General features: G+C 39.2%; 1 protein-coding gene across 1 annotated transcript in view; it reads left to right on the top strand.

Moving 5' to 3' along the window:
- Positions 1 to 14844, top strand: part of LOC311442625 (uncharacterized protein) — a 59659-nt gene that overhangs the window by 2959 nt on the left and 41856 nt on the right. The window contains exons 3-6 of the mRNA XM_084532059.1: positions 971 to 1284; positions 2206 to 2285; positions 8780 to 8898; positions 11708 to 11808. The gene's annotated coding sequence lies outside the window, so the exon portion shown is untranslated. The remainder of the gene's footprint in view (positions 1 to 970; positions 1285 to 2205; positions 2286 to 8779; positions 8899 to 11707; positions 11809 to 14844) is intronic.

Consider the following 14844-nt stretch of genomic DNA (forward strand, 5'->3'; position numbering starts at 1 on the left):
GCAAAATGACATTTTGAGGTGCCCATGTTGCTATTAATCATTTATTAGATGCAGGGCTAATGCTTACAGTTGTGAAAAACAAAGGCAAACTTGAAAATCGTGTTTTGCTTCATTGCATCTAATCCTTCCAAAATCTTGTTCCCTACATCCCTGTTGCTTGGCTAACACATGGTCAGCCTCTCTTTAGTATACAGAAGATGAGGTAAGGTGATAAAATGATTATTTTTCTTCTGCAGTAAAATGGAACGAGTAAACAATCCTGAAGCCACCATTAGAACATGAACACTCACAACTGCTGTTGCCCATTTCAGAACCTTCTGTGGCCTAATTTTTTATTTATTTTTTAATTATTTTTTTTTACCACAGTAAGAATGATTTTAACGGTCAACATTTTTAGAGGTGACAAGTACCTTTCAGAGAACAAATTATCCATGCTTTCTGAAACATATACCAAAGTAAAGTTATGGCAGCTGCTGCTCCTGTTTTACAGGAGGAAATAAAACATTTTGGTTTTGAAAGATTTAAGGATAGGATTTTCTTCCAAATCCCACTTTCCACCATAATAATACAGTATGAATTTTCTTGTCTAAATTACCAATGTCCATTTCCCTAGATAGGTCAACCGAAAGGGTTTCATCATCAAGGTAAGCAGCTTCCTTGGCATTACCTGGCTCCTTCCCTTCGAGCTTATCACTTACTTACTCTTAGAACCTCAGCAAAGTTTCTAATATCTGCTGTTTCATTTCAATTTAGATAATTTTTTCGATGATGCACTTTTTTTTTTTTTTTTTTTTTTTTTTTCCCTGCTTTAAATTGCTCATAGACCTGCCATTCTGATTGGAGTGACTTCTCTGGTACAGCATGGTGCTTGCTGTGTAATTAGGAAAGCTTAGTCGTGCAATTTCAGGATTTGGAGGTTTTACTATGGTCTGGTTTTGCTATGCATTCAAGCTCTAATTCCTTTCTGCAGGCACCCCCTCTCCCTGCATATCTGAAACAAAAAAGAGCTTTTATTTTGGTGAAGACTGAAGCCTACTTATTTTGCCAAGAAGTTGTGAGTGAGGTTGCTGTGCTCACACCCTCCTTGCAAAACACACCCCTGGAGAGAGCAACAAATAGAGGAAAAAAAAAAAAAAAAGTCTTTCAGCATGAGGAACCATGTGCTACAGATCTGCATGCTTGACCCAGTGCAAAAATACACACAGCCAGGCTGTGTTTTGGCCTCAGCATGGCTGGCTGCCTGGTCTAGGCTATTTCAGTCTGAGAGCCTTCTGCAAAGCTGAGGTGAGTCAACTAAAAGTGCAGATTTATGTGTGCTGCTGCATTTTTGGCTGCTGTTAAGATAAAGCCCAAGCCCTTAGTAGTAAAAAATATGTAAATAATTTTTTCAGAGCTTCTGAAGGAGAGAGAAGGGCAGAGGTTTGCTATTCAGGTTGCTAACACTAATGACCTGCCACTTTATGGGCTATGCCAGAGTCTCCCATGGCTGCCCAAGCACAAAGGTCTTAGAGGGTGAGGTAGCTCCAAACTACAGCAGCCATAGTTCCTTTCCTGTTGTCCATATTCTGATGTAAACTAACTGTTACAAATCTGAATGCCCCCCATTCAAATGAAGACTGTTTTATTTTGCTACGACTTAAAGCAAAAGGAGGTTGGGCTGTCTGGAGATCTGACTCCACCTGTGACCTATTTAGTGTCTGATGGACAGGCTGATGGGCCAGATGGAAGGAAATGTACAGTGGGATCAGCTGGTCTGTCTCTGGGCAGCAGGTGCTCTTCTTCCACAGGCGATGTAGAATTTTAGCATTTCTGTATACCTGTACAGTGAATTTCGAATTTCTTTGGCTTCCTTAATTATATGTGCACTTGCATTGTTTTTCTTCTAACTGAAGCTGTGAGCTACTATTTCAGTCCTAGATTAATATCTGTATAAAATTAGCACAATCGGGGGTTGAATGAGTGCACTCAGGCAGCCTTAGAGCTCATAGGAGTGCACCCTAGTGGTATAATTAATGTCCCAGTATGTGATCCTTGATAGAGCTGTGTGTTTTTCATGTGATGCTCTGTGTAAGTATACATCAGTAATGTTCCTGGTAGTAAGGCCTAATGTGCTGGGAAGCAAATTAAGTGAAGATGTTTTCATCCTCAGGAAAATCCCCAACATTTTTTTTTTTTTTGTAAATTAGTATTATCTTTATTTGGCAGAACAGAAGTGGAGGATGAAGATGTAACTGGCTGCCTGGACAACTACTGCAATGGGAGGCTGTGCTAGAGCTGTTCAGAAGGTTGGTTTCCACAGTCCTGTTCTGATCATGCTGCTCATATGACTCTTTGGAAGCTAGAGTAACTATCTGTGTAAAATGGTGGTCTCTAAAAGAGATGGTAAAATAAACTCCCCTAACCTGGGATGTTCAGATATCCCGCTAAGGTGATGAGGTAGATATGTTACTGTTGCAGAGTTAAAATAAGTTTCTTCAGTATAACTCTATTATTCTTCATTTAAAAGATAAATACACAGTCATTGTCAGACCAGATATTCATTCCCCTTTGTCAGCATTTCATGGCTTACTTCCTAGATCTAGATAGATTGATGATAGCCGTTTAATATTCTCCACAAGTAGTGATTTGAGAGTTGCCAACTCTCATGATGGCTGCTGTTTTTCTTAAAGCATGAGCTTTCTGATTTACATTAGCTGCACCAGAATCCTATCTTGTTTTCTCTTTCTCTCAAATATTTGCAGAGAAAGCTTGAAAATGTGAATCTCAACTTCCAATGCTGTAAGACAAATAAACACATGGCAAAGTATTATTTTTCAAGCTAATCTCATGACTCGAGGAAGGGTTGGTGGGTTAATTCATGGTTTTAGGCCAATGAGAAGGGGAAGGATTTTGATTTCTGGCCCTCAGCTCCCTGAAGTACTTAAAGAGTGAAAAGTTCTGCTGTGAATACTTCTGAAGATCCCTGGAAGGTACAACTCAGTTGCAGCCCCTTGTAATGAACAGGAAAAGTGGTTGAGCTTTGAAGGAATAGTGTGTGTTAGCCAACACAAGCTGGTGTGAGTCAAATTTCTTCTAGAGCTCTTGGCCTTTGTGTTCTGGCCTTGCACATGTGGTGAATATTTCTTTATTCACTCTAAGCTGCAAAGCTGTGAACAGTGTATGCTTGTTGGTGGTTCATAGTTAGACTTCAGTGTTAATACGTCTGTGAGCTAAATGTGGGAAGCTTCCAGCTTTTCTGTTGTGCTGTTTGGCTGCTTCCAGCTATATTGCAGTCTCTGAGTGAGTGACAAGGTTATTTCAGACAGACCATGAAAAGCATTTGGGCTACAGAGTCAAGGGGAGGTAGGTGTGGTTGGGGAGTCATCTGAAGCTGCTGTCTTCTGTGGGGGTTTACAATTGTGGAATATTTTTTGTGTTAGCTGTGAAATAAAGTCATTCCTGATGGTCGTGTGGGTCTCATTTGCTTTGGAGCTTTGTTCGTATTCCTAGCCTGGCAAAGGCATAGCTTGACTTAGGCTACCCACAATGTCAAAAAAGGTAGAAATTCTTTGGTGGTAATTTTGCTTCCTTGTCCTCAGATGAATATGTGATGAAAAGAGAGTGTAGTATTGTCAGCTGGAGAAGATTGAATCTGCTCATTTTCGTGCCTGGGGGTTCCTCTTTTCCTATTGGCTCAATCATATAAAGTTGTGCCTCCCATCTTTGGGCCCAAAGACTTACTTGTCTCATTTAATCTGCTATCTCTTTGGCTAAGGTGAAACTATAGCCCACTTCTCATGGTCTTAGTTTGCTCACTGGATGATTTGATCATCTGTTCAGGACATCAAAGGAATCTGTCAATCTGTCTATTCTAGTGCAGCGTTGTATCAACGGGGCAGGTAAATTCACCAGAAAACATCTGGGAGAGTTAAATACTGTATTCAAGTATTTCTTTAACACAAGCTCTTTTTTTTAATTATTATTTTATTTTTTTTCCCCTGAAATATAGGAAAGGCAAGGTCTTTTTTCTCTGGACAAAGGAGAACCAAAAACCTAAAATGGTTCCTTGCTTGCAATTTCTAAACTCTTCTTCTACTGCCAGTTTTATACACCACAGAGTTCTGGTCCCTCTCAGGTTGACTTTCGCTTCCCCTTCTGTGTTGTTTTTGCTGCCCTTTCTGTTGACCCTAAAGAAAACCTTGTGCTAGTACTTACTCTGGAGTATATGCTTCCCCTCTTGTTTAAGATGTTTTCTATGGCTTTTTTACTTTGGCTCTGCACTCTGGCTGTCTTGAGACTTGGCTTCATTCGCTGCCTGCCATCATTTTGGTGTAGTTCCCTTATACTGTTTTGGAGATGTAGATGTTCATCACTGTGTGATGAAGCCTTTGTGTCACAGCCTCTGCGGTTTTAGTGAGTCTCCTGGGTTTGTTGAAGCTTTGTTGTTATTTTTTTTGTTGCATTGCTAATGAAACTGTTGCTTCTCTGGCAACTTTCAGCTGACCTTGAGTTTGTAAGTACTTAGGAATTTACATTCTACATAAGAATAATGATTTCCATTTTTATTTATGATTATAATATTATTATTATGGTTATTGCCTGCAAGTTTGTAACCTCAGTGATATCTCAGGAGATGAAACAAACTCTCAGTACATAAGCATTTGTATACAAACAACATCAAATCATGTTTTCTCTAATGTGATTGCTTCTTTTCATGTATTCCTATAACTAAACAAGCATTAGAAAAATAATTATTATTGACATATCAGAGAAGCAACACATTTAATTCTGTCTTACAGGCTACCAAGTTGTTTCACCAGATAACATCAGCATGTACTAGCACTATTTACAATGTAATAGGTGTTGATTTGAGGATGTTTTTGTGTTTCAGAAATTGATCTGTAAACAAATGTGTTGTAAAACAACAACAACAACAACAACAACAAACAAACAAACAAAAAAACAACCTGCTTCTTTATGTTGGGTTATGTTGCTGTGCATCAGCCTAGAGGAGAGTCCTTGTGTTTTAAAATACCTTTGGTTTTTGGTGCAGTATCTGTGATGCTAACCTTTTGTTACTTCAACATTGTGTGTTGTGATAAGCTCCTTGAAATTCTCTTTTCCTCCCATCACCCCTGTGCAGCCTCAGGGGTGAAGCTAGGGGGATGGGGGCGAGCAGTTTGCTTGCTTGCTCCATGGGTGTGCTTTTCGCTCAAGTGGAAAAGGGGGGAGCAGAGAACACGCCCCAGGGAGCTGGAGGAGGGGCCTCTGTGGCAGCCTGGCTAGACAGTGAAGCATGACTGTTGCTTCTTCTGCAATGAAGAGGGAGAACAACGAATTGAAGAGCAGATAATTCTGGTAATATATATCTAAGTGGCAGTATGCCAAAAAGATGGTCTGAATAGATAGCTCTGTGAACCTGGAATTTACAAACGCTGGCTGAAATTCAGCTGGAACTCCTTGGTTCTCCCAGTTTACACTTTGGGTAGAGCTCATGTAAATTATATCCAGACTAATACACAAGTTATGTGTGCAGACGCCTGTCTTTCCTCTGGAAACACTGTAAGCTCTGCATGAAATGAAGGAACAAAATCAATTCTGTGCTTCTGTCAAGGAGATGACAGAACTATTACTGTTCAAACTGAGCAGCACAGACAACTGAAGCATAAAATTCTTGCAAACTCTGAGAATGTCTCTTTAGAGAGCTTTGGTGCAGTCCCCCCACTGCTTTCTCATGAGAGATCTCATCAACATAAATGCAGTTTTGTATTTTTGTACGAGGACTTAGTTTCTTCCAAGCTCACATAAACTGATAGTGAGTCACTACTGATTATCCCTTCACAATGCTAACTTTAAAAAAACTCCACCATGAAATGAAGGTTATTTAAAACTTTACATATTTTCTGGGAATTGCTATATATGCAGACACATATTTTAATTATGTATGACACATATTTTAATTTTCTAAGACAAATTATGAGTTTTTATTATACCTTAAATAAGTATATTGATAGCCTAATTTCTAGCATAAAATGTATAGATAATACTGTATCTTTCACAAGAAGCATATTGTAGCTACAAAGAGACAGATGTGATAGGGCTGAAACTTTTTCCCTCAGCATAGAACAATTGTTATATCTTTATGTTGCTCCATCCTGTTCCTCATATTCTCAGATATTCTAAATTCCTTATAATTTAAGAGTTTTCTCATCCATTTTAAATGCTGCTAGCTTATGTGTTTGTCTCCCCACCACTGGAAGCATAATTTCTTAGTGATCAGTCATCACTGATAAACATAATCAGCAATCACGAAGACAATGTACATAGCATGTGCAAATTTACATGACTTCTTCCATGCTCTGTTCTCTTTGTAAGTAGACGACTGAAATGGCAGCCAGCTGCTGTCCTGCTCCTGCTTTACAATAAGGCTCTTTCAGTGCTGACTGGTTTGCTGATATATGTTTTTATAAACAATTTTCAGTTTACCTTTTTTTCTGAATCAATATTAAAGGTTCTGTCAATTGCAAAAGGTTTCTCAGCTAGAGCAAGTCTTTGATTTCTCAGTGCTAGCAGAGACAAAGCCTTCTGGTGGGGGAAGAAAAAAATGACAAATTTCTACTCCTCCTGTCCCTTCACTGCTGCTGCTGGTTCTGCTTACCATGACAAGCTAAGAAAGCTGTTTTGGAGCAAGCACTGAGCTTGCTTTCTTCTGTGGTCCAAGCGCTTGGTAGAGTCAAAGAGCTAGAGAGCAGTCGGTCTTGTGCAGCAGCTGGTGTTGTTTGGTGAGTCTGTATGCAACAGCCTTGTCTCAGAATCTCACATATCAGACATATTGTTAACATAAGAACAGACTTAGTGGATCATGTCACTGCTCAGTTTAGTCCGGTCCTGTTTCTGGCAATGGTAATAGTGCTGTTCTAACAGTGTAAGGTGAGGGCAGGCGTGTTTGGATACATTATCAGTCTGCTCTCTTCAACTTCAGCTGCAGCCCAGGATTTGTGTATTTGTGTTTGGTAGGCTTTCTTGATAGGCTTTTTTCCTTGTGTCAACTGGCGTATTCACTTTTGAACATGTGAAGCAGTTGTTATCTGTAGCACCCTGAGGCAATGAGTTCCACAGGCTGACTACAAGCAGCATGAAGCAACACCTTTCTTTGTTAGTTTTCAACCTGCTTTCTCATCATCCAAGCAGTTGTTTCCTCTCTTCTTGCATTAGAGTAGACACTGAACAGTTTTTCCTTGCTATTCTTTTCCACAACATGCAGCTTCTATTTTATTTCCCCCCTCAGCCATCTGTTTTCCAGAGTGCGTGTAACTGTGCTGTGTGCAGAAATAATTTTGTTCCTTTAGTTATCCTTATTGGCCTTTGTACCTTTTCTATCTCTCCCTTTGTGAAAGGGAGCTCAGTATTGAACATGATATTCAAGATGTATCTATTCTGTTGAGTTATAGAATGGCATAAAGATATCTTCTGTTATTTTTCTTATAATTCCTAATATTTGTTTGCTTTTTGTTTGTTTGTTTTGTTTTTCCCTTTCCAGTGCTGCTGGGCATTCAGTTGATGCTTTCACTGCATTACCTTTTTATGTTCAGTATCTCTTCCTTGAGTGAGAATAGGTGGTTAGGAGTATTTTATATTGTAAATATAAAGCTTTAGTTTTTCCTTTCTTTAGTGTTTTGTTGCTGAATTTCATCTGCCACATTGAGAAATGTGTAGTTAAATGGATGGATTTTTTTTCACCATCATTTCCTGCTGAGGAGGAAGCAGTTGTGAACAGCTTCAGCTTTGTGATCTTCCTCCACGCTTTCCCCAATTATATCACTTCCATTAGCTGGAAATGCGTTTTTATTTGGTAATGTTTAAGAGTTTGGGCTGCTGGGCTAGGACAGCGTATAGCCTCTCATCATGCTTTTCTGGAGTTCATGCCCAATGAAGCCAATACAAAATCTCTGAGAATCAAGGAGAATGTCTTATGTTTTCCTATTGAAAACTGAGACACCAAATGCAGTCCTCTGCTCAGTCTGAGGGAGGAAACAGTGTCTTCTAGAGAAGAGTTGAATGTGTGCATCTGTGCTCCCATGGATCTTGCCTGACCCTACTTTTGTTGATGAATCAAATGTAGAAGAATTTTTGGTGATATTCATCTGTCCCAGAACTTGTTGTTTTTCAGGTAGTGGAAAATGCTACCTCTTTCTTCTTTACCTTCTGTGCCTGTTCTGATTCTGGGACATGCAGTGCACACAAACCAAGTGTTTGGTCTATTTGTTCATTTCCCTTTTTCTCTTGAATTGACCTTTGAGTGTGCCCACTTTTGATTCTTCTCAGTTTAACAGTTCCTAGTTTTGAAGAGCCTTCTAATTCAAGGTTAAGGGAGACTTTTCACAGCATGCACTGCACATTCTTCAGTTCCTCCCTGGGGTCTGTGTAAAACTGCCTCCTCTTAAACCACTTCTTTGAACTTTTGTTCTGTTTGTATTTCCTGTCTGTCCAGTGAGTTGATGCTCCTGGTAAGAGAGCTTGCACAAATTTCCAGCTTTCAAGACAGGACAAATGATTGCAAATATTTTAAAACAGGGCTTTAAAAGCTCTGCTTGGAAATGCTTTGTTTTGATCTGTTTTCTGATTTGAATATTTCTTTCAATTTTACAGAAGCAATCAAGAAAATTGTGCAGATTTAAACCAACTTTTAAAATGCTCAGTTTGGTTGTTTTGAGTTATTGAATATTGGATCTGCCTAATGGGATATCCTCTGTGCAAGAGTTTGAATGTGTTAGGCTCCAATTCTGTTCTGTAATTGTAGGTGTTTGACCTTTGGGTATTTGAGGCTATCCTACCTGCTTTCCATCTGCTGCTCTGGAATGGGTCCTGCTAGCCTCATGTGAATGTACTGAGTACTCTGCGGGCCCAGTACCTATCAAGGTAAGTAATATTTAGATATCTGAGTTGAGCACTTTACCCCTTGTCAGTTTTTATAATTTATATTTTAAAAAATAAAGCAATCTGCTTCTACTCATCTTCCTTTTCTGAAGAGCCAAGCAGCATTATGCATAGAACCTTATTTGCAGCAAAAAACTGTCCCTGTGAACTGCTATCATCTGTTGGAGCCATTCACTCACTTCTGTGCAAATCAGCTTATTGCTGTGAAGTTGTGCCAGCTCTGACCAAACCGCAAAAGAGTTATTAAATATTACAAAAAGTTTCAGTGAATTCCTGCATCTCTCTTTACCATGCTCCCAGCATCCCCAATTCTAAAAGTTAAGAGGCAGTCACAGGTCAGATCCGGTAGCTCTAAACTTCTTTGTTAGTTCTTTTGTAGAAGATGTGGAGCAGTGAAGCTTAAGGAAGAGAAAGGGCTGTTGCAAACTTGCATAAACAAATGTTTTGGGTTTGACTTCCAGAATGACTTGGAACATATTTATTTATTTTTCCTTCCCCTACCATTGTTAAAGAACTGTATTTATGAATGTTACAAATTTTTCCTGACTTAAATAGAAAATTGCAGTACACATGTGCCTGTGGTGGAATTTGGGGCCAAAAAGTCTGTGACTCATGGCTGATTGAAATATAAATTCTGTTGTCTGAAAAATCAAGATCTAAATGCAGCCCTAAAGACCTATCAGTGCAGGATTTGTAGTGCTGGAGTGCTGTGGGGGAGGGAGGAAAATATCGTTGCTTGAGAGTGCTAAAAATGAATGGAAAAAAAAATCAAACAATGTTTTTATTAAGGTATTTGCTGAAGCTACAGTGAAACAAGAAAGCTTTGTCTGTCAGCCTTCTAGTGCTGGCAGGACATTAAGACAGCAAGGTAAATCCATATGCCTGGTATTTGGAATGAGCAAGCAGGGGCAAATTAGAAGTGGTGGCCACTCACAAATTTACTATCCTGTGTGTTTTGATTTTTAATAAGATCATGGTTGCCTCTTAATGTCTTTGTTACATACTGAGAGGATACTTCAGTGTGTTTCTATTTGTATAACCTATTATTGCAAGACCCCACCCTCTATTCACATGCTTACCTCTCCCTAGTGCTAGTACTATGTACTATAAATGTAACTGAAATGCATGGGATACATGGTTATGTAGTGCTTTGCTTGGGCAGTATATTTAGCAAATTGTGTAGTCAAATGATTATGTTAGAATGAATGGTTGATGTCTAGTACACAAATAATTATGACACTAAACTTACTATGTATAAGCTGGAGCCATAGCTGATTTCAGTGACAGATGGAAAACTCCACTGAACCTTTTATTGGCCGTATGCCATTTCTGACTGTTGGCCAACAACAAGATTTGTTGCTAATATGTAATGATTTAAGCAGTAAAAAGAGCAGCTGCACTTTGATTTTTCCGTGCCTTTAGTACAGGTTTTCCTGGAGCTTTTAAATCTGTACTGCTGCTTTCTAATGCAAAACTGTCACTTCTAGTATGTGAGAAAAGACTTTATCTTCTCAGCACTCTCTGGGTAGAATTTTATATTTTGATACTTATAACTAAAGCTCTCTTCTGCCTTTTATTGCATTATTAAGGTGACAGCATAAAAATCTCTTTGCAACATGGGGATAGGAATGGTTTGTAAGATGGCTCTGTTGTGTAGTACCACAACAGAGTTGTGTTTTTTTTTTTTTTTTTTTTTTTATTATTATTATTCTATTTATTGTGTTTTTGGCTGTCAGTAAGTCTTTTATTTTATGGCCTGCCAGAGACTGGGAAAACAGCATTACTCCAGATGTTCAGAGAAGACAACTTTCAAAACATAGTTCATTGAGAGGACCTGCATCATGTTACCAGGACAGTATTTGGAAATTTGAGTATGTGAATATAAGCTGCAATCATTACCTATGCAGAACATGTCACTGTTTTTGTTGCTGCTGGCAGAGGAGAAAACTTGCTGCCACATAATGTTTTGACCTTCGTTCGTACTAAAGAGGGTTCCACTGCTGTCCTTTGTTGATCTGCTCATTCCAATATCAGTCCAGAGAAAAACAAGATTGGCATCTGGAGAGCAGAACTGTTCTGGCCATGTGCCCAGAAGCAGAGAGCATGGTAAGGGAGGTACATAAGGAAGCATATTCCAATAGAATTTCATGTATATTTTGGGAGGAAAAAGAACACTTCATTTTATGAAAATGAGTATTATGCAAGCTTGCATACAAATAAAACTGGCCAAACTCTTGACTGTCCTGGGGAGTGTCAGTCTTTGCTGCATTAAGAAGCACTCTAAAGATCTCTAGGACATGTTTGACTGACACTGTTGGTCCAATAACAGTCATCATGTTGCTTCTGTGCCAGAGGAGGCATGAAGTGGTCCTTACATAAAGTGTTTCTCCCTGTGGAAGGCAGGCAGGTAGGGAAGAGGACAGTTAATATACCTGTATGCTTCTTTTATCTTCTTGGAAATGCGTAAGAAATGGTACAAATGTTGCTCTCCCCTTTCCATGCCAGCTGGTATGGAGAGAGATGCAAGGATTCAGGTTGGTGCCTGGAACCATGGTTTAGTTCCTGACCAGTTTGTGGGACATTCTGTGGGTTGGCCTGGCTTGTGCAGTCTAGCCTTAGTGAAGACAATGGCAGTATTTCTAAGCCATGTTATCTGGCTCTGGCTGACTGCTCTGCTTGATTGGATTGCCTCTGGGTCTCGCACATGCCTGGTAATGCACAATTATGATGTTGTCTGTACTGCTAATATACTCTTGCATTGTATCAAAGACCACTTTTACCATCTGCCTAGGTACATTGCTGTCTGTTGCCAGAGCACTTGTTCCCCATTGGGTAAGCCAAGTGATTCATCCATGGAAAACTGAAAACACCCATTTATTTCTCCACCCAAAGGTAAATAGCACACAAGCTAACCAAAGGAAGGGTCTCTGTGGGTTTTTTGCATCTTTCACCTTTCGTTGTGGTGCCAGGTGACTCTAGATCTTGCAGATTGGATTGGCCACTGTCTGCGTGCTCTGAAAGTGTGTGCTAGTTGGCCTAGCTCATTCTTTCCTTTAACAGACCAATGTTTTGGCATGATTGTTTGTTTGTCTCACATCTTTTTTTTTTATTATTTTAAACTTTGGAAAAGGAGCAATGTCACATTTCTGGCTGAAGACAGATTGCTTCTTCATTGGTAATAGCCTGTCTATTGTAGTTGGAATTTGCTGGGATGATCCCTATCTAGGTTGTAGTTTTTCTTTCCTGTCAGATTCCTCCTCCACCACTCTTTGATCTTACCTACAGCAAACTGTCCATCTCAAACAATCGAATGGAACTATGCAAAGTATTCGTAAAGTGATACAACTATCCCCCACTTTGTTCCATCTTGGAGAGCACTGTACCTGTGTGAAATCCACATCAGTCATAGTGATAGCAAACATTGTAACCTGTTATTTGTACTGGAGTTGAGAAATGAAAGATAGATATAACTGAGAGGTTTACGGCTGGCTGTGTCAATCTGAAATGGTACCTGCTAGAACCCAGTGATGATTTTTGCAGTGATGTGGGTGCCCATAAAGTATCATCAGTGAGCTGCATGCACTTTCAAAATGTCCTGTACTTTTTTTTTAATCCTTCATAGCTGGTGTGTGTCATCTTGTGTATGTGTGCAACACAGGCCGAGCACCTTGTTCTGTTTCTGGCTGTTTTTACACATTCTTGATGCTACTTTTGCCTGGTGTCTTGTGATAAGTCAAGCTGAGTCTAATGCATATGTAGAACAGCTGCTCTGTTATTTGTTTTATTTTTCCCCTCTCCCAGGATTGAGGGACTCTCATCCAGGTGTTTGTGGTTAGGTGCAAACTGTTGATTGTAAAGCACTTGTGCTTTCCTTATGTCGTACAATTCCCTAAAGCCCATTAATGTGGCTGACTGCATCATCTGCCCTCTTTGTAATGTTTGCTGGCATTAATGTATGTTGGTCTGAAACCTAGTTAAATGAGGTCTTATCCTTTTCTTAATTTTTTATTGTTTAAAGGCTACAGCTATTTTCAGATGATTTATGTCCACACAGATTATGCAAAACTAAGGAAAAAGGGGTATTTTAAAATCTTTTGGTGGCAGTGAAGAAGGTGGTTCCTGACCACCCGGTCATTGTCATGTGCTCACTGTTAATGTGTATAGACAGTTGTGTGTGCAGTCATATAGGAAAGAATGAGATAACTGCAAATGATGGAAGTGAAGTTCTGCAGTTTCCTTTTATTTCCCTCAATAAATTTGATTTTGCTTCTTAAAAAAAAAAAAAAAAAGATCTTTGTCTGATAGGTGTACTGTGAATAATGTTTAACTGTGGTTTGTGATGTTTCCTCATGATCTTATTGCATGACAATACCAGTGATTTACAAGGTCAAGGTACTAGTCCAATGAGCATCGGGATTGCAGTGTATGACGCAATTAAAAATGTGACAATAGGGACAGAGTGATGACTTCTGAGATGACACATACAGAAGTCAAAACACTTTGTTAGAAAGCAGGACTTGTTGGTGTCAACTGGTAGTTAGTATTTACTTTCCTAAAGGCCTAAGGTTACACCAATCTGTTCTTTTTAAACTCAGCAAGCTCTCATTGTGATGGGCATGACTCATGTCTGGCTGAATGCCGTAGCTGCAATTTCTGTTCAGTTGGTGTTCAGGCAAAATGTCTGTTCAGATCTTCAGGCAGGTCTTTGCTGAGTGGTTTTGCCACACATCTTTAAAATCTCTGCTCCCAGCACTGCATTAAGACAGGTAAAGCAATAGTGGATGGTTAATATTTTGGTAACTAATGCACTTTTCCCTTTCATAAATAGGGAAGTTTTTTTTTTCATTGAAGATTTGTGATGACTTGGAGGAGAACACAAAAGTCCTATTGTTCTTGACTCTTCTACTTCCATTGTGCTTTCTAGGGTTTGTACTATCAGCACCTGCCACTTGTTAGGTTTGCTCCAAACACATGTATTACCTTATTTGTTCTTGAGCAGATCTGCTTTTTCCTTGCCCTTTGACAGCTCACCTACTAGTTTTTTGTCTGTTTTGTTATACAACTGTGACACAGATATGTGTCATGTGAGCCTGTATGCACGCAGGTGGATACTTCACGGCTATCTGGAGACAGGGACTGTGCAAAGCCTGGAGAGCAGTATGACCAACAAACACACAATAGCTAGATGGGACCCAGGAGCACAATTAGTTGGCTCTGCTAATGCCATGCTGGAATAATTTAACTATCCCTTGCCGTGTCTGTGGCATTTAAATGGGGATGCTGTTGGTGTTCTGCAAAGAGGTAAAAAATAAAAAATAAATCGTAAGGTCCAAAGATAGATGTTTCTTGAGAAGTGATGATCTTGATTATGCTTTACATGGCAGTCAAAACAGGAACAAATGATCGAGTGTTTTCTAATGGCTTTGACAGGAGATGGCATCTGTTGAGGTCCAGGTGGATTTATTAGTGGATTAAGCTTGTCTCCCTAGAGCTTGCAGCTATCACATGCTGCCTTATTCTGTGTTCCCTACTGGAATATATAAAAGTGCTGTGTGCAACTGGTATTTAATAATTGTTAACAGTGTTAAGGAAAATATGTAGTTCTTACTTCCACGTTGATGATAGATACACTTGTATACATACACTTATACACGTACATTTTTATGTAGGTAGAATGTATATAGCGAATAATAAAGTAGGTGATTGAGGATTGGATTCAGGTATTGTAAATACTTTACTTTAGTTTACTTCTCCTACAATGAGTTTGATACACTATATAATTAAACTATTTCATGAATGAAAATTTTAACTACAAATCTGGCAATGTTTAGTTCCTAATCTCAAAGATGCCACTACAGATCCAGATGCCTGGGAACCATATCCAGCTACAGACAAATATCAGGTGCAAGTAGAGTGGTTATTAATTAG

Source organism: Aythya ferina (genome assembly GCF_964211825.1).
Source record: "Aythya ferina genome assembly, chromosome: 11".
NCBI lineage: Eukaryota > Metazoa > Chordata > Aves > Anseriformes > Anatidae > Aythya > Aythya ferina.